Source organism: Adiantum capillus-veneris, chromosome 24 (assembly GCF_014529385.1).
Source record: "Adiantum capillus-veneris isolate H3 chromosome 24, ASM1452938v2, whole genome shotgun sequence".
In the NCBI taxonomy this organism is placed as follows: domain Eukaryota; kingdom Viridiplantae; phylum Streptophyta; class Polypodiopsida; order Polypodiales; family Pteridaceae; genus Adiantum; species Adiantum capillus-veneris.
This window is the reverse complement of record NC_140954.1, coordinates 95,729,445-95,750,277: the sequence shown is the minus strand read 5'-3', so window position 1 is coordinate 95,750,277 and position 20,833 is coordinate 95,729,445. Positions and strand designations below refer to the sequence as shown.

General features: G+C 44.6%; 1 protein-coding gene across 4 annotated transcripts in view; it reads right to left on the bottom strand.

Annotated features, from left to right (window-relative positions):
* LOC147426812 (gibberellic acid methyltransferase 1-like) overlaps nucleotides 1–20,833 on the bottom strand; it is a 53,719-nt gene that overhangs the window by 17,643 nt on the left and 15,243 nt on the right. The window lies entirely within an intron of this gene.

Genomic DNA, 20,833 nt, shown 5'->3' with positions numbered 1-20,833 from the left:
CAGATTTGGGTTTCCATGCGACGGGCTATCATACGCTCACCTCCCTCATGTCGTGAGGAGATTGAGCGCCAGCCTCTCATTTGGAATGCTGCAGTTCTTGATTCTTCGGTTGATCCACCCCGTCAGCTTGGAGAGAGGACTAACATTGATTGGGCTGCTTGGGATGCTTCCCTGCTACCTCTATGCGGTTGTTTCATGAGACACGGATACTAGATGTTGATTTTGTGGCAGAACATTATGACATTGGTCGCGGGGTGACAGACAGACTGCTTGAGATTGATTCCGCCGTTCCTTCACAGTGGGATGCATTCATGAGGCACGGTTCAGATGCCTCCCCATTGTGGCTGGGAAGGCCTCTTTGCTCAGAGCTCTCATTGCATGCATTTGACTTTTCACTCGTTGAATGCCTTCTCAAAATGGCATGTGTGATAGGCTTGCAAGGTGGATGTTATAGTAACCCTTGATATCTTTGTAGCCCATCTATGTGCTTTTTCCACATCAAGAGAGGAGCTCTCAAGCTTCATGATGAATTCAAGAGTGAACTCTTGCAGTTGCCACCAATATGTATGGCATCGAATCCATATAAAGAGATTCTTGTCTGCTAGGGGGGATTTAGTTTCCTTAAGTGCTTCCTCACCTTCAAATAAAATATCTAGCAATTGACACTGTTTGCATTTCAATATTTCAATTATTAGACAAATGAATGTTACATAATGCACTGAATGTAACAAATGCACTCTCTCTCTCTCTCTCTCTCTCTCTCTCTCTCTCTCTCTCTCTCTCTCTCTCTCTCTCTCTCTCTCTCAATTGCGCAGCCTACTAAAAGCAAACGCTCCACGCAAAAATCTGCTTTTCTACTGCCTCAAGTCCCGCCACAAATTCCCGGCATCCGTACGGCAGGCCACGTCAGAAGTTCCAGCGTGAAATGCGGGGGTTCTTGCACCTGCAAAACAGGGTGTGTGTGTGTGTGTGTGTGTGTGTGTGTGTGTGTGTGTGTGTGTGTGTGTGTGTGTGTGTGTACACTGGGCAGCAACATCACCAATTTGTGACATACCACCCTCTTGAAAGCATTGTAATCGCCCTCGATTACGCTTGCAAAACAGACAGAAGTCATAAACTGTCTTAGCAAACACTAACTGTTAGTACCGACACACTAGGAACACACATCTAGCACATGTACCAAACCGACAGTCACATCACACGACATCACATCACATCACTTGACATCACATGAAAAATCACATTCGTAACATTCATTCAGATCAAGACACATGAAAAATCACATTCAATATTTATTCGGATCTTAGACCATGATTTATCTGCAGTGCAATTAGCAACCGCATCTAGATCCACTCCGGACCTCATAGATGCCCGATTGACTAATCCCTATTGCAACCATGTCTATCGAAATCATTCAGACCAAAATGCCGCAATCATTTCGTCTATCACTTCTTGCACTTAAAAACAAGTCAAGAACAAATCAGTTTCATATTCGAGAATTCCATTTCATGAAGTCATTACAGCAGAATATTGTCAGCTCTCAGTATCCCAAAAGCTCATAGAGACATCAGTGACTCTAGTATCAAAAATTCGTGGCATCTCTTGACAAAGGAGCGGAGTAACTCCCCTCTTGTGCATACCCACTGCACAAGATTTCCGACCAAGTTGAATTCGAGGTTCCAATTGGAATAGACTATGCTAAACCAAAAGCTTCAAGGTAAAGTTTCACAATCTGAGGAGTATCTACTAGGTCCTCCTCCTCCATCCACTTCGCATCCAATGCAGGATAGTTCTTGAATTAAACCAAAAACCGCTGTATCACTTTACCCTTAATCTTTCTGTCTTTATGTGCCAATATGATGAGCGAGCGGCGGTGTGTGCAAGTGATAGAGCATGCGAAGATGTCCAAGGTGTGTATCTTGAAGAGGAGCGAAGGCCTACAAAGCAAAGGGCGCTAGGGAACGAAGATAGCAGAGAGAGAGAGCGCTACACGATAGTTGAGGGAATGAGTTAGTGAGTAAAATTGACTCACATTCCCTTTATTAAAAAACATAGGACCAATTTAAAGTTAGCGGCCAAGTTCAATGTGAACTTGGCCATAATAACCTTTAAAACTATACACAAAAGGGGGCCTTTGGCCTTTAACCCAACAACCTCCCACTTAAAGGCATAAATGGTGCCTTTAAGCTATGTGACTCCCACCATCTGTATGCATAGATGATGATGTGCTTTGGATAAGCACTTGGTGAGAGCATCTGCTGGATTTTGTGATGTATGGACCTTAACCAATGTAATAAGGCCATCCTCAAGCACTTCTCGAATGAAGTGATACCGCACATCAATATGCTTTGTGCGTGCATGAAACATGGCATTCTTTGCCAGACATATGGCACTCTGGCTATCACAACCAAGCATAGGTGCCTTGTCAGGCAAACCAAACTCATTGCATAAACGTGCTAATCAAATGGCTTCTTTGGAAGCCTCAGTGGCTGAAATATATTCAGCCTCAGTGGTAGACAATGCAACAATCTTTTGCAATCTAGAACACCATGAAACCGCACCTCCTGCAAGAGTACACACATAGCCACTTGTGGATTTCCGTGTGTTCACATCACCAGCCATGTCAGAATCACCAAATCCCTTCAACTCCAATGGTCCTTTACCATAGCAGAGGCATTTGTTTTTAGTCCCTTTCAAGTACCTCATAATGGACTTCACCGCATCCCAATGCAACCTACCTAGATTAGCCATAAACCAGCTCACAACTCCCACTACATGGGCTATGTCAGGCCTAGTAGCAACCATAGCATACATAAGTGAACCACAAGCTGAAGCGTAAGGCACACTTTGCATGTCATTGGCTTCTTCCTTTGACTTGGGGCAATCATCCTTTGAGATTTTGACATATGGCTGTAATGGCACACCAAGAGGCTTTGCTTCAGCCATGTTAGATCTGTCCAGCACCTTTTCAATGTACTTTTCTTGCGACAAATACAATATGCGATGGTCCCTTTGCCTTGTAACACGCACTCCAAGTATACGTTCAGCTGCCCAAGGTTTTTCATTGAAAATGCAGATTTCAGCTGCCCTTTAAGAGCATCAACAGTGCTTCTTTTCTTTGCAGCCATCAACATATCATCCACATAGAGCACAAGAATGATAGGGCTGCCATCCTCATCACGTTTGGTATACAAACAATGGTCTGCATGGCTTCTTTTGTAACCATGTTTAAGCATGAAGCGATCAAACTTCTTGTACCATTGTCTACATGATTGTTTCAGCCCATACAAGCTTCTATTGAGCATACATACCAAATGTTCCTTCCCAGGAATAACAAAACCCTCGGGTTGCTTCATGTAAAGCTCTTCCTCCACATCACCATGCAAGAAAGTAGTATGTACATCCATTTGGTCCATTTCCAAATCAAGAGCAGCCACTATGGCAAACAATACACAAAGTGGTCATCTTCACAACAGGAGAGAACACTTCCTCAAAGTCTATGCCCTTGGTTTGAACATATCCCTTTGCAACTAGCCTTGCCTTATACTTGGGTTTTGCATCAACAGTCTTGATTTTATACACCCATTTGTTAGGAATAGCCTTCCCGGGGACAAGTCCTTTGGCGATGAAATTGCAAAATCTCGCGTGAAAGTTGACCTCCTTGGCTGAAAATCAACGTTTGCAGGTTTGGGAGCAAACCCTAATTTGGCTCTGATACCAGTTGATGAGCGAGCGGCGGTGTGTGCAAGTGATAGAGCATGCGAAGATGTGTAGGGTGTGTACCTTAAAGAGGGGCGAAGAACTGCAGAGCAGAGGGCGCTAGGGAATGAAGATAGCAGAGAGAGCGAGAGAGCGCTACACGATAGTTGGGGGAATGAGTTAGTGAGTAAAATTGACTCACATTCCCTTTATTAAAAAGTATAGGACCGATTTAAAGTTAGTGGCCAAGTTCAATGTGAACTTGGCCAAAGGTTAATAACCTTTAAAACTATACACAAAAGGGGGTCATTTGGGCCTTTAACCCAACACAATATCTGTTCTGAAACAAGGATCTCCTCGTTTTCTTCTACTTCGGGTTGTTGATCAGGCTCCCCGTCTTCGGGCACATCGCCTCTAAAAGGCTGCCAGAGACTCACATGAAAAGCATTGTGAATCCTCCAAGTTTCGGGCAGCTTCAGTCGGAAGGAGACATCATTTATCTTTTCGGAAATCTGGAAAAGTCCGTAGTATAGCATACTAAGCTTTGGAAAAAGCCTCTCCTTTCCCTTTTTCTTTCTCAAGCATGCCTTCTCAAAACGTAAGAGCACCCAATCGTTCTCCTTCAATTTCAGATCACGACGATGGCGATCTGCTGCCTTTTTCTGTCTTTCTTGAGATTTTTGCAAAGCCTCGCGGACCTTGGCAAAAGCCGTGTCCAAGTCGCACGTGTACTCATCCGCTTCAAAAATCTTATCTTTCGTGCTTAGGAAGGATGGAACCTTCGTAGCACATTCAATAATCTCAAATGACGAACCACTGAATTGGCAATCTCGGATTGCCCATCAGTCTGCGGGTGGAAAGATGACAAGAATTGCAACCACGTACCCATGTTCTCCCAAATTGCCTTCCAAAACAAACTCGTAAATCTGGGGTCCCTATCGGAGACAATCATCTCGGGCATGCCATGTAATCTCAGGATCTGGGCCACAAACAATCTCGCTAAATGATCCTGCTTGACTGTTTTCTTCACTGGAATGAAATGAGCTTGCTTGCTAAACCTGTCAATAACAGTCCAGATACCATCGTGACCACTATGTGTTCTCAGGAGATCAAAAATGAACTCCATTGCCTGGGGTGGGTGGGTATGGGCAAAGGCTGTAACAATCCCTCTGCTTTATGCCTGTCAAACTTTGACCTTCTGGCATACGAAGAACCTGCGCACAAACTCATCCACATCCTTCTTGAGTGTCGGCCAAAAGAAGTATCTCTCTACCCCTTTCAAGGTGGTAGCTATGCCATGGTGACCCGTAAAAGGTGGACAGTGGCATTCGGTCATAACCTTTTCCCTCAACGGCTAAGTAACGCACAGCATGGTTTTCCTCATCAAGTAGCCATCCCGAATGGAATATCCTACTACTACCTCCCCATCTTGTATCCGTGTAAAAATATCTGCAAAATCTGTATCTGTGGCATACTGTTCGACCATATCCACGAAGCTTCTATGATGTATCGCGGAAATAGCCAGAACCAACCGCTTCCGAGACAAAGCATCTGCCACCAAATTCTTTTGTCCCTGAACATGGACAATCTGGAAGTGAAACTGTGACAAGATGTTCGCCCACCGCATCTGCTTTTCTCGATAGCTGCTTCTGTGACAAGAAGTAGCGTAAACTGTAACGGTCTGTAAAAACAGTAAAATCCGCTTCGAGTAGGTAGTGCCGCCACTGAGTAAGAGCATGGATAACCGCCAAAAGCTCTCTCATAAATCTGTGCTGTCAATTTCGGCCTTGAGAACGAGAACAATCGGCTCTCATAAGCAATGACATGGCCTTCTTGCATTAAGACCGCACCCAAACTACGACCACAAGCATCACAATATACTTCAAATGACTTTTGCAAGTCCGGCAAAGTCAAAACTGGTCCTGTAGTCAATTTCTCTTTCAATGTCTGAAAGGCAATCACCCCTGTGGGTCCCCACAAGAAAGGGACTCTTTTCTGTGTCAAGATATGCAAAGAGGAAGCAACCTCTGCAAACTTTCTAATGAACCGCCTGTAGTACGAACACAAGCCCAAGAAGCTTCTAACTTCATGGACATTCTTCAAATCGGGCCAATCACGGATAGTCTCGATCTTGGCCGGGTCCATCTACACTCCTACTGTTGAGATAATGTGTCCCAAAAAGTGTATCTCTGGTAGCAAAAATTCACTTTTCTTCGCATTAATCACCAACTTGTGATCTCGTAATGCCTGAAAGACTTGAAGCAGATGTTTTCTATGTTCTGCCTCACCTTGGAGAAAACAATGATATCGCCAAAGAAAGTGCCAATAAATAGTTTGTACTCTCGAAAAATCCTATCCATCATCCGGTTAAATGTCACAGGAACATTGGTTAAGCCAAAAGACATCACCAAAAACTCAAATAACCCAAAAGTCGTCCGAAAGGCTGTCTTGTAGACGTCTCCAGACGCGATTCGGATCTGATGATATCCGCTCTTCAAATCGATCTTGCTAAAGCACAAGGATCCCTGTGATCTGTCAAGTATATCATCGATTCTAGGAATCAAAAATCTGTTCTTGATGGTGATTTTTTTGAGAGCCCTATAATCGATGCACATTCTCCAAGATCCGTCTTTCTTCAAAACCAACAACACTGGTCGCTGAAGTACTAGGCTGAACAAGACCCTTTTCCAAGAGGTCTTTCACTTGGTTCATAATTTCTTCGTTCTAGGCTCGGCTCACACAGTAAGATGGCCGGTTCGGTGGTGTGCTTCTAGGTATCATATCAATAGTCTGATCCTCAAGACGAGCGGGTGGTAACTCGCATGGCAGGCCCTCTGAGAAGCAATCGGCATGAGTATGGAGAAAATATTGGCGTTCTTTATCAAGTTCAAACATATTTGTCCTATTCTCATCATTCATCTCTCTCAAGAAGATGAGTAAACAAACAAATTGGATTTCATTAATTTTGAAATGGCAGAAGCCGATACAATTGGGACAGACTCGCCCTTAAGTTTCGCATCAAGTACAATGGTTATGCCCTTCTCTGTTGTCAAAGTCGCTTTCCTCGCATGATAGTCGACCACAGCGTTGTCTTGTGGTACCAGGGAATTCCCAAGAGGGCATCACAACCTTCCAAAGGCATTATATAGAAGTCCTCATGCCCCAAATACCCCTAACAATGCATCCGAAGTTTACCAATGTCAGGTGTAATGGCTACGTCCCTGCCGAGTGCCGCTAGAACTGCCTCTGCACGTGGTCCCATCCGATCGGGTGTGATCTCGAGCCGCGCCGCCAATTCAGGTGAAATGAAGTTGGCCTTGGCTCCTCCATCAAAGAAAATCAAGGCTTCTTGGTCTTTCACTTTGCCCCAAGCTCGACAAAGTTCTGTACTCTCATCAATTGTGCTAGGGTCAGTACCCATGCAATCTAGAACCAATCCTGCATCATCTTGCCTTTTCGTCCACGGTCCTCAGCTGCTCTCGAACTCTCTGGTCTATCTTCATCCTTGTCGTTTTGTTCTTTCGATGTCTTTTTAGGGCACTTCGCGGAGATATGCCCAGTTTCCCCGCATCCAAAGCACTTCCCCTCTTGATGTAAAGAGCTCTCTGTGAAAGAGTAAGCTTGGGTCGTGCTTCCTTTTCTTTCTTTTCTGGGTTACTCTTCTTCTTTCTACTTTCATTGTTCAAAGTCTGTTCATTCCTCTGTGTCATGTTTTCATATGTGGGGTAGGTCAAACTGCCACAGTGAATGGCAAAACCCCGTTTCGCATGACTCAAGGTGGAAAGGTACGTAGTGTACGGTATGGTTTAGGTACGTACGAAACGTACTTCCGTACTGAACCAACCTTTAGGTACGTGATAGGTACGTACCATTTGTACAAAAAGAAAATTACACTAAATTAAGTTCACAGACCTTTCAAAAGAGAGTCTTTTGTAATCCTGGTCGATTAAAAAAGCCTAAGGCTCTCTCCCTTTCACCCTATTATCCCAATCTGAAAGCGCCTCTCTCCCTTTCACCCTATTATCCCAATCTGAAAGCGCCTCTAGCGCGAGTGGTCCGTGGAGAAAATGGCCCCCAAAAAAAAACAAAAACAAAAACAAAAAAACACCCAAAAAAAAACACTTGCCGTACTGTCTCGTACCGTACGGTTGTACCGTACAGAATCGTAAGGTACGTACGTACGGATTCCACCTTGGCATGACTCATCTATTCCTGAATGGAATCTGACTTTTGTTCTAAGCAGTGATCTCGGATCTCTGTAGGAAGACCCAAGGTAAACCGCTCAATCTGCTCTTTGAACGAGATCTTCTTAAATGAAGAGGCAGGTAGAAAAGAGCTCCAGAATCTCTCGCAATAAGCGTCCAAAGTATCCTTCTTGGTCATCCGAAGATGGTTCCAAGCACTTCGTATGTCGCGTTCGTACTCTCGAGTCGGCCAAGAAGAAATAAAAAGCCTTTTAAATTTCACCCATTTAACTGGCGCTTTCTTGTTCAATAGAAGCGTGGACCACCACGGTTGAGCATTCCCTATGAAATAGGACTTAGCCCTCCGAATCTTGGAGTGCTCTGAGTAACATCCTCCAGAGAAGGCTATATCAAACTGCTGTATGAAGGCCAAGGCCTTTGAAGCATCTCAAAAACCAAAAAAAAATTAAATTTAACTCACTGTCCACCTTCTTTGAACTCTCGGACTTTCTTGCTTTTATCTTCTAGACAGTCATTGGTTGGCTTTGTAAAAAAAATTCTTCTTTGAATAGAATCTGCGGTCGTCGGAGTCCGAACTATCTGAAGACGAGTCCTCTGAAGAATTGTCTGAAACTGGGCGAGATTTAGACTTCTTTGCCTTTTTCTTGCCCTTATGCTTTTTACTTCGCTTTTTGCCTTTTCTGTCTTCTTCGCTCGAATCGGAAGAGCTAGAAGAACTCGAAGGAGAAGAAGAAGAAGAAGAAGAAGAAGAACTAGGTAATCCTTCAGACCGCACACGCTTCTCCTTTTTAGCCGAGGCAAAAGTAGACTGACGACTCAAATAACCCGAGAAGTGAGTTCCTTTCTTCTGCTTTTTGCCGTGCGTTTCTGCTTTGTTTTGCGCGTAAAAAAGCTAAGAAATCCGTGCATCAACCACCTCTCCTAATTCCTGCTCAGTAAACATCCTTGGGGTAGGAGGTTTCTTGAGTATCGGTTTGGGGGGTGGTTCAGTGGTCGGCTACCACTGTGAATACACATGGTCGAAGGAGGTTAGAGTCATAAATTTTGCAAATTTCGAGTCCTTCGCAAAATTTAGCATCATCTTTCCTGCGTCGTCGATCAGTCGTCAACGCTCCATCTCTTCAAGCTCCACTGGAGTAGGCCGAGGCACGCCATACTCCTCGCGTGAATCTTCTTCGTGCTCTCCTCCTGCATCTCTGGATGCAAAGGGAGTCGACTGATCTTTGTCTGAAGCCATAAGTGTCGTGTAAAAAGGATCGGATTTCCCGGTAGAAGAGAAATCGGCCGCGCTCTGATACCACTGTAACAGACTTGGACACTCTAAGTCAAGAATCTACCGCAACACCACAAGAAATCACTTCAAACAATTCACAGTTCACAATTGATTCGACACTGGCCCAGCGGAGTTCCATGCCTAGAGATATTGGCCCCAAAGACGCCACCTTTCGGTATTTCTTTTTGTATTAATCTGTGTTCAAAGTACAAAAGAGTCGGCAGGCGCTCACTCTCAGACTCTAGTCCAGAAGCTCTGCAGAGTGGGAGGCCTGCCCACTTATTTAAAGAGTTTACAAGGGATGCCAAAAGCAGAGCCTCAAGAGCTGAAAATCAAAAGCTTTTAAAATAAAGCAAAAGCCATCTCTCTCTCTCTCTCTCTCTCTCTCTCTCTCTCTCTCTCTCTCTCTCTCTCTCTCTCTCTCTCTCTCTCTCTCTCTCTCTCAATAGTAGAGCATCCCTCTCTTCATGTATGAGTGAGGCCGTCAATCTGCGAGTCTCAAGAAGTGGCCTATCAGTACGATCATCACCAATACGCCCAATGGCGAACACGAAAGAAAAACTAGCTACTCCACCCAACACAGAAACAGGTACAGGTACAACTACAGGTACAGGGACAAGTACAAGTACAAGGAAAAACACAAGTACAATCACAAGAATGGACGGTCCGATTGTATGCTCTATGCAAGACATATGGGGTCTCATTACATGTATGCAAGAAATGATGATGAGGCAGAGTGAGGACATTAAGAAACTTGCTCTCAAAAACCAGGAGTTAGAGCACACAATCAAGATGTAGGACCTGAAAATCACGCAACAAGAAGAGAAATTTCAAGCATTACAAGACACTTTAAACAAGCAGGTAACTACCCAAGAGGAGAAGCTTGCAAATGTATGCGACACACAACAAAATGTACTTGGGCATGCAAACTCATGGGCAAATGTAGTAAGGAATGGCCATGCGAATTCACATGCTATATCACATGCGACAGATAGGTATGTAAATGTGGATGAGACAGAATACCATGAACGCGAGAAACGCAATGTGAACATTGTGATTCGTGGCGTACCCGAATCTGACAATGAAAAAGTGCTCACATTGAACACGGATGTAACAGATATCATCACAGACAAGTTTGGAATGCAAGACGTGGTCGTATACGGGGCACACCGTGTGGGCAAAAAAAGAGCCGAGAGCAATCGTGCGATGTATGCACATTGTTAGATGCGCGCAAACAAGCCATCATCCTTGAGAATGCACGGATTTTCTTGAAAGATAGTACAATCTACATTAGTGAGGACAGGACGCCCATGCAACAAAAAGAACGGAGACAAGCATATGAAGAACGCATAAAGAAGAACGCATCCCCTAATATGGGGACATCACAGGAGGCATGACAGGTAGGGACCCATGGGATCACAGATATACACGTAACAAGTTGGAATTGTCGGGGTTTCCCCTGGCACAAAGGAGATGGTCTGCAAGAAGTTTTGCCTAAAGCAGATGTACTTTTTTTGCTTGAAACATGGGAACATGATGCATGCCGTATCCCTTGCATTGAGGGATATATGACACAATCCATATGGATGCCAAGTATGAAAATGAGGGGTCAAGGCGGGGTTGCAGTGATGTACAAGGAGGAATTGCACAAGGTGATCAAAATAAGCAAGGTTGATGAATATAAAAGATATATTTGGATCAAAATTGAGACAAAGGATAAGCCAATATTCCTTGCTGGATGCTACATACCGCATAGAGAGTCGTCATTCTATAATGCCTTCAAAATAGACAAAGGAGATCCTTTTGGAGAATTGTATGCAGATATTGAAACCTACACACAAGAGGGCATAGTCATGCTAATGGGAGACTTGAATGCTCGTATAGCACACACTCAAATGCAAGTTGTGGATTTCACACTACATCCTGCCAATAAGGAGGGATATGACACCCCCGATCCTATGTGGGAGAGGTGCTCTCATGACCAAATAACAAATCCACAAGGATCAGCCTTGATTAGCATGATGAACTCCATGCAAATGTTAGTCATAAATGGATCGCGGAAATTTGCAAACTCGGGTAAATACACATGCTACACGGCCAATGAAGGGATGAGCACCATTGACTACATGTTGGTTAGTTACAATGGATCACACATAATACATGATTTTGCGGTGGGAGAACGATCCCCAAACTCGGACCACACACCCATTCACGTATGGTTACGAGTGCCCACACAAAGGAAGGAAAAGATAGCAGCAAAGCCGACTTGGTCATACAAAATGCAAATAGAAAAGAAAAAGGAATATGCGACTTTTCTTGATAGCATACTCATGGTACATGACATGCCCTGCAATGTTGAAGACACGTGGCTAATTTTCAAACAAGCAATGATCACAACCCTTGAAGTTGTAATGGGTAGAGCTCGCAAACAGAAGAAAGATGCAAAAGGCATGCCACATAATTCATGGTTTGATGAAGAATGTAAGGCAGCCAAACACAGGTTGAGAATGACACTCAAGTCAGAGGAGGAATGGACACCTTTAGTCAAAGAATATAATGCACTCCTACGAAAGAAAAGAAGAAGATATGAGCTGGAAAAAGAACAAAAAGAGATCAAGCATTTCAAAGAGAACCCGAAAGGGGCATGGCAGAAAATGGAAGGGAAACGACAGGATATCATGGCAGACATCAGCCAAGAAGACATGTATGCTTATTTGGACAACTTTATGTACACAAAGATGCTAAGGAAATGATTGGAAATCAACCCGAGTTGCAAACGAAAGAACCCTTGACTATGAAGGCAACTCTAAAAGGTATACAAAAGCTTGAGAATGGGAAAGCACTAGACACCAATAACATGAGCTCGGAAATGCTGAAATGGTCAGGCAAGGTGGCCAAGGAATGGATCCATAGACTCCTAAATCAAGCAGCCACGCAAGATCTACCCGCAGATCGGCAAGAAAACTAGATTAAGGCCTTATTCAAAAGTGGGGACAGAAATCAGCCAGAAAACTATCGCACTATTATGGTTGGTTCATGCATGGCAAAACTCTTGGGTAGCATTTTGGAAAAAGAGATCAGTGTATGGGCTGAATGTAATGACAAACATGCAATTGGTCAAGCAGGCTTTAGATGTCAATACAGCACTATAGATCACCTCATGTCGCTCAGAGTATTGATGGAAGACAGCTGATTGAAGGGCAAAACTTTGTATTGTTGTTTTGTGGACTTCAAAAAAGCGTTCGACACAATTTGCAGAGATGGTTTGTGGAAAAGAATGGAAAACATTGGAGTGCCGATACACCTTAGAGCGGCGGTGGCTCGTCTCTACAAAAAGGTGAGATGCATGTTGAAAATGCAAACGGGTTTCTCCCAAGAGTTCGAAAGTAACATGGGAGTGAAACAAGGCTGCCCTCTGTCCCCAACACTTTTTGGATTACGCATAGATCAACTTGAGGACTTCATACAACAAGCCCTCGCACAAGAAGAAGATAGACCAAGTATTGGAGCTTCCATACTTTGGCTTCTCATATATGCGGATGATGTAGTCCTTTTTGCATATAACCTCAGGTCGTTACAAAGATCAATGGATGCCGTGCATGCTTTCTGTGAAGCTACGGGCTTAACTATCAATGTGAAAAAGACGAAGATTATGTCTATAAGAACACACAAAATAGAAAATCAGCCCAAGGTGATGTACCTAGACCAAGCAATCGACGCGGTGGATAGTTTTAAATATTTGGGAGTGGATATTCCTTCCAATCATGCATGGGGAAGTTGTGTAAGAAGCAGACTTGATGCGGGCAAGGCCAAATACTACCAATTTGAGAATATGTGTACACAAAGCAATATCCGAAGATGGGAGATCAAAGCAATGGTATTTGAAACATGCGTAGTACAGACCATACTATACGGGGTGGAAGTTTGGGGTGCTAGCATATTGGCCAGTACATGGAACGAAATAGAAAAGATACAAAAGAAGTTCTTATGTAGACATCTTGGGGTCAAAACGACGACACCATACTCCGTGATGATGTTGGAAACAGGCAACAGGCCATTAGAAATGAAAGCATTGCAGAGAATGTACAAATACATTATGAAAGTGAAGAAGATGTCTCCCAATAGAATACCACAAGTGGCATGGGGAGTCGGTTGTGCACCACAAAAAACCAACAAGAGCAAAATCCTCTCCTCAAGTCTGGTACAAGACATCAAGAGATGGTTTGCAAGATGGAATGTGGAAGCATATGTAGACATGCCTATCGAAGAAGGAAAAGAAGGAGATTATATGCTGAATTTTGAGCTGACAGCGCTAGACAGTCTCCACAACAAATGGAAGACGGCTACACACAGATCTAAATTTGAATACTACTGCAAACATGTACACACAACGTATTGGGAGGCATACAAAATGTCAAAAACACAAGTTCACATAAGAACTCCTATGTGTCACCGAGCAAGAAGAGCCATCACTATGATGCGTATGAGAGCTCACAGGCTGAAAGTAGAGACAGGAGGATGGCTGAAAATTAATGCAAGCCGAAGAGAATGCACCCAATGCAGTTTACAAAAGATTGAGGATGAGACACATGTGACTCTAGAATGCCCCGCATACACCGACATACGCGCTGATTTTCAGCAGCTTACAAGGGGATGCACTACTCTTGAGGAATTGCTCTCTAAAACCGACCCATCTCCTACAGCTCTAGGCATATACCTAGCCAATATTCTAGAACATCACACACGACTCATGGAGAAGGCAAAGGGTGCTACACACCACACACACCCGCAAGGGGAGTTTGCTTAGAGTTTTCGAGGGTCCCATGGGTCATTTTGGTCCCCCGAGGACGTAAATATCAAGTCAAATCTCTCTCTCTCTCTCTCTCTCTCTCTCTCTCTCTCTCTCTCTCTCTCTCTCTCTCTCTCTCTCTCTCTCTCTCTCTCTCTCTTTCGGAAATAAAGCAAAAGAGCTCTCTCTCTCTCTCTCCAATTGCGTAGCCTACTAAAAGCAAAAGCTCCACGCAAAAATCTGCTTTTCTGCTGCCGCAATTCCCGTCGCAAATTTCAGGCGTCCGTATGGAAGGCCACGTCAGCAGTTCCAACGTGAAAGTGATCTAGCACTTTCGTGAGTCTGTTCGCAGACCGTACATGTCCAGACACTTAGATTAGATGCATATCCTCTGGTTGCACACAGCATGATCATCAGGTTTCCATCAGAACCCATCAGGAGCATTTTTACATTGCATAGACCTATTTTCCCTATTTTTTTCACTTATTGTTTTTTAACGACTTTTGTTGGGAACTAGGTAGGGCAAATTAGCAAGTGAAGTATATAAGAAAACCTAGCGCTAGCAAATCTAGCAGAAGAGGCAACAGGAACACAGCGTTCAACAGCACCTTCTCAGCAAGACCACCTTCCCGCAACAGACCTAGCCTTTTCAGCCCATCTGAAAGCCAACGTTTTTGCATGACGGATCAGCCCTGGCGTTTGCATTGCAGATCAGCCCCGGCAACAACAAGATGGCAGATCAGCCCTAACGTTAGCAGATTCCCCAACAACACAGCATATCAACCCTAGCGTTCGCAGATTTCTCCAGTAGGACGAGATTCAGCCCTAGCGTTTTTGGATCAGCAAGACAAATCAGCGTTTTGTAGATCCATCGCGACAAAACCTCAGTAAGCGCCAGCATTTTCAGTTTTCAGCACCTAGACACCGCAGAAGAAGTCCCAAACCTCGCAGCTCTCACCTTCCCGCTGCAGATCCTCACCGCACGGTCAGATCCAACGCAGTTTGCAGTTTCAGCCCGAAAAACGCAGACTCCAGCATCTGCATTTTCAGCGCATCGTCGTAGCATCATTGCCATCGACATTGTCATCGACATAGAGACAGAATTCAGCAGATAAAAAGTTGCAAATTTCAGCCCCTTAGCATTTTTCAGATTTCAGCCCGTCTGTGAGATGCAACGGAATGATGTTTGAACTTTGCTCAAGATGAGTGCTCCGAACTGTGCTCAAGGTTCCTTTTACTTACGGAAGGGAGAGCCTTCCGTTCCTTTAGTGAGAAGTGCAATGGACACAAACAAAGTGAATGGACACTGTGCGTGAAAGTGTATGAGACTGAGAGATAGAGAGAGAAGAGAAATACGACACTAGAGACGGTAAACCCTCCTCCGAAGGCCCCACTCTCGTCGACGAGAGTGGTCTACTATTGATTGCACAAACTGGTACAATGATGATGCATGTGACTGATGCAATTCGAGGCTATGTCGGCCATGACGACGGGGATGGCAAGACCGACCTAAGGGCTGAAATCTGAATTCTTTTATCTGCTGTCCAAAAACGCTATGGGCTGAAATCTGCTGTTGCCGACAACGCTAAGGAAAATGCTAATTTTGCTGGTCTTTATGGCTTGCATCTACTGTAGGCTGAAAACTGAAATTCTTTTATGGCTGAAAGCCACCTGCTGCTTATGGCACAAAAGCTGAAAACTGAAGCTTCTCTGTCTTGGACCAAAAACGCTAGCATGGAAAATCTGCTGGCAATGGGACTTTGCAAAAACGCTAGGCCTGGACTTGCTTGGCGATGATGCCTTGTTGCAAAAAACGCTATGGATTGGGACTTGCTGGCGATGTTACTTGGAGGTAAAAACGCTAGGCTTGCTGAGTCCTTCTGCCACAAACGGGAGCGCATAACAATATAAAATACATTTGGATAAATAGAATTTATCACATATTACTGAACCCAAAGGATACAGAGAGAAATAGATAGAGAGAGAGAAGATAAAGTGAGAAGATCGACACAGTACTGGGACCAGAAGATGGGCTGGTCCCCCCCCCGTAATAGTATCTTTATTACTGAGGAGAAGTCTATACAAGCAATTGAACCGAACGTATTACCACATTCGTTCTAGAATAAGACTTGATGGTTCCCGGAAGCGTCAGCTTCCGATTCCTAGGGCAAAACCCTATTCCAAGGAACTTCCCGTTCCTTATTCCAAATCCTGGAGAACCAAGGTTCTTGCCTCTGGATCTCACCTTCCAGACTCAGGGCATGACATCCCTGCAACTCTCTTTCCCAACTCTATTTCCAGAGTCCTCTTCCCGCAAAACAACTCTGCTTTCCCGAACGCAAAGTCCTTACTTGGGAATCTCAACTTCCGGATCACAACTCCAGAGACTACCTTTCTCCGATCCGTGGATCTACTTCCCAAACTTGGGTACGAAACCCTTGGGCTGATCTGGCTCTAGTTCTTAAGAGCGCTTTCTCCTGCAGAGGCTCATGCCTTCCTCTGCTCCTACTCCCTCATGAAGAGGAAGTACACCTGCAAACAAATACTCAGAGTGCATAACATGAAAATTGTTACCTTCAAAGTCTCGACGCTCGAAACGCAACTCCGTTCTCGAAAAGCAATTCCCCGGAAGAGATCTCTCCATAGAAAATCCTCTCTTCCAATCCTACACACAAAAGAGGTGTGTTCTTCGGTTCCTTCTCATAAATCAGCCCCGTCTACGACGTTTAGGGGCTGAAAACAGAGAAAAACAGCAGCTTGTCGCGATGGAAACACGCTCCGTAGGCACTTCTTCGCGAGGGAACTCGCGCACTGGGTCTTGGCAACACCTGGTACACTTGGGGCAGCCATGGGCATCACCTGCAACGTCTTCTTTACGGCTGAAATTTGCAGCAGCATCTCCTCCTTGCAAAGATTGGTCCTCCCCTCTGAGTGAGGACATGTGATGCTTTTATAGCTCCTAGCCACGGGCACGAATCGCTGCTCGCGTACAAATCGCAGCCTTTTTTTTTTTTCAAATTTTTTTTTTTTCGTTGTTCTGCCAGAAAAAGAGAGAGAGAAAACGCTGGCTGATCTGTTGCCTTATTTATCAGATGGCTGCCCACTTATTAAGTGGGCGGCCGGCGTATTTTAAAAATAGTCTGAACCTACCCAAAAACTCAATAAAACCTTATAAGTGAAAAACAATGCTTTCACAACACTTCCCAGGCGTCCCTAGATGCAATCACATGCACAATTGCAATGCAGACATAGACTTCCTCGCGAGAAAGCATTTACTTTCCCGAAAAGCAATCCCGCTTTCTCAGAAAGCATCTGTTTTTCCTCAAAGTTTCCTCTGAACCCATCTTCATTCAAGTGCCTGCTTTTTCCTTACGCACAATTCTAACACAGCTCGGAATTTCCTCCCGACTATGGATATTCCCTTTCCGATGCACCCGTCACCAACCTTGTGACGCATCAAGAATACCCATCACCTAGTCCTTTCCTACCGAACTTACGGTACAATCTCCTTCGCGATGCTCTATGTCACCCATCCTATGACGCATCAGAGATTTCCGTTCCCGGATGGTCGACTACTTCTTCCCGATGCTCCCCGTCACCCATCCGATGTGACGCATCAGAAGTACCCGTTCTTGGTGGCCTTACAAATACTCCCGTCATTACTTTGAATGACGCGGATGTCTCCAGTGAGAAAAGCCCTCTCACTTAAAATTCCAATAATTCATTTAGAATTTTCCTTGGTGTTCCAAGTGAGAAAACCCTCTCACTTATAAATCCAATAATTCATTTAGAATTATTTTTCTGTAAGATAAAGCCAATTTAGCAACACCTTCTTACTTGGAGGGGAGACCACCAAGTTCTTGCTTGAGAAGTTGCTTGTTGAGCTTGGCTCTTGTTGCCTCTTCTGCCATTTAGTGCTAGCCTTGGTTTGCTAATATACAAACTTTGCAAAATTGCCCTACCTACTTTCCAACAAAAGTCACTTAAAAATAATAAGTGAAAAATGTCAAAAATAGGTAAAATAGGCTAAATGCATTGGAAAATTCCCCTGAAGGATTCTGATGGATTCTAATGGGAATGTTTATGATCATGCTGTGTGCAACCACAGGATATGCATCTATACTAAGTGACTGGGCATGCACGGTCTGTGAACAGACTCACAAAAGTGCCAGATCACTTCTAATCTAGACTGACTGGACTGACTAAACCCTGATCATGTTGTAGCTTGTCCACGGACACATAGGGTTGGATGTGTCACGTGACACGGTCTCATCGTCGTCGACATCGTCGGCAAGTCCAAGCATTATAAGGATTTGTGCAATCATAAGTAGACGACTCTCGCCATAGAGAGTGGGGCCTTCGGAGGAGGGTTTTGACAACATTCTAGTGTCGTATTCTTCTCTCTCTATCTCTCAGTCTCAGCACCTTCATTCACAGTGTTCATCCACTTTGTTTGTGTTCATTGCTCTCTCCACTAAAGGAACGGAAGGCTCTCCCTTCCGTAAGTAAAAGGAACCCTTGAGCACAATTCGGAGCACTCTTGAGCAAAGTTCAACATTCACTTCCACTGCACCTTACACTTTCTTTCACCGTTTCCCACAACGAACAGCCCGATACTGACCCGGCTCAACTTGTGAACATAAAATTCCCCCGACAATGGCTAATTGTGGTGGTCTTGACGTCAGAATCGTAAAGCCAGTATTGTCAGAGTGAGCAGTGGAAGGTGGAGAGAGAGAGAGAGAGAGAGAGACAATGGCGATGGACACACAAGAGACAGATGGAAAAGGTTGGCAAGCCCCAATAACTCCAGATGGCAAAACTGATGTGTACAAGACAAGATGGCAAGATGAATGGGAGAGTGCTCCCCCCTCTCCTATATATAGGAGAATAGGGAGTAGGTAGGGCAGACCAAAAGCCCCACCGACAATGCACAAAAACCCCATAAATGAGGAAAAAATGAAAAAGGACCAGCATAGGTCCAACTCGGCAAAGTGTTGAGCAAAACCCCAAATGTGCCTGAAGATCCCTGTCCAACAGGTGTACGGGTGGCCAACCCACAAACAAGTGCCAGTGCACGTGATGTGTGTGAAGCTTGTAGGCAAAATGTGAAGCATCTGGAGATGAAGAATCTAACACCCTCCCTCAACGACAGGAGCGGAGTCGCTGAGGAAGAAGATGTAACACGCCTGGCAAATCTGGAGTGTGAAAAGAAGAAGCGCCAGCCAAACAAAAAACGATGAACCGTCCAGTACCAATGTGATGATGACCGAAGCTAGGTCAGGCTGATCAAGTCGCACAAGGAAGCTGATGGAGAGAGGCTAACAACAGAACAAGTCGCTGAAGAGGATATATATGAGGGAAAGATGAAAGACGAGCAAGGAGCTCATCGGTGGAGGTCCGCAGAAGAGAGAGAGACAGAAGAGAGAGAACCCCCCCTTAAGCAGCACTCAGACACAAACAGATAGAAGGCCAAGGTGTTAAATCCCGTAAACTCCAAGCCAAAAAGTGATCTCGATCATAAGAGGGAAGGAGGTGGATGAAACTAGAGGGTGAAGCCATTAGCCTGTGAAGGGCTAGAGATGGCAGTGGCAGAGGTCTATCGATGTCACGTGACACATCCAACCCTATGTATCCGTGGACAAGCTACAGCATAATCAGGGTTCAGTCAGTCCAGTCAGTCTACATTAGAAGTGATATGGCACTTTTGTGAGTCTATTCGTAGACCGTGCATGCCCAGTCACTTAGTATAGATGCATATCCTCTGGTTGCACACAACATGATCATCAGTATTTCCATCAGAATTCATTAGAATCAATTAGGGGATTTTTCCAGTGCATTTAGCATATTTTCCCTATTTTGACATTTTCCACTTATTAATTTAAGTAACTTTCCAACAAAAGTAAGTAGGGCAAATTGGGTAAGTTAATATATAAGCAAACCCAAGTTAGCACTCAATGGCAGAAGAGGCAGCAGGAGCTCCGCGCTCAACAGGCAACTTCTCAGCAGACCCCCCCCCCCCAAGGAGATCTAGCGTTTTGCAGATCCAGCATCACCTAGCATTTTTGCACAGCATCCCCCTACACATTGGCGTTTTTGGATTTCAGCAGCGGATTAAGACCAGCAATATTCACCTAAAGTGTAGCAGATTCAGCCCGGTAAAGACCTCAGTTTTCAGCCATGAAGAACCTCAGTTTTCAAACTTAAACCTGCAGATTTTCAGCGTCAAAGACTCACAGGAAAAGAGCCCCCGAATCAACCAACGTTTTTGACTCAGTCGCAGATTTCAGCCCATAGCATTTTTGGACAGCAGTAGAAAGATTGCAGATTTCAGCCCAAGTGTCGACATCGTCATCCCCGTCATAGTCGTCAACATAGCCTAGACTTGCATCAGTTTCATGCATACCACTCTCGCCGACGAGAGTGGGGCCTTCAAAGGAGGGTTTTTGTCAAAAAACGGGAGCGTACACGAGCACTTGAAAATCTGAAAATTATAATTCTTTGAAACATGAGAGAAGGGAGAAGATCGACACAGTATTGGGGACCAGAAGATGGGCTGGTCCCCCCCCGTTAAGAGTATTCTTTTATTCAGGGAGAATTCTTATACAAGCACGAGAACCCGAGGAAACCCCTCCGTTCTGTAATCTTAGACCCGAAGGTCGTGCTTTCCCGTAAAGGGCCTGGGCACAAGGCCGTTCCTTCCCGTAAGGGACTTAGGCGCGAAGCCGTACTTTCCCGTAAGGGACTTAGGCGTGAAGCCGTACTTCCCGTGAAGGGCCTTCCCGTAAGACGGGAGATTCCTGCAAAACAAACCACACAAACATGCGACAACAATTTGTATGGCGAATCCACAATAGATACCTGTCGCTC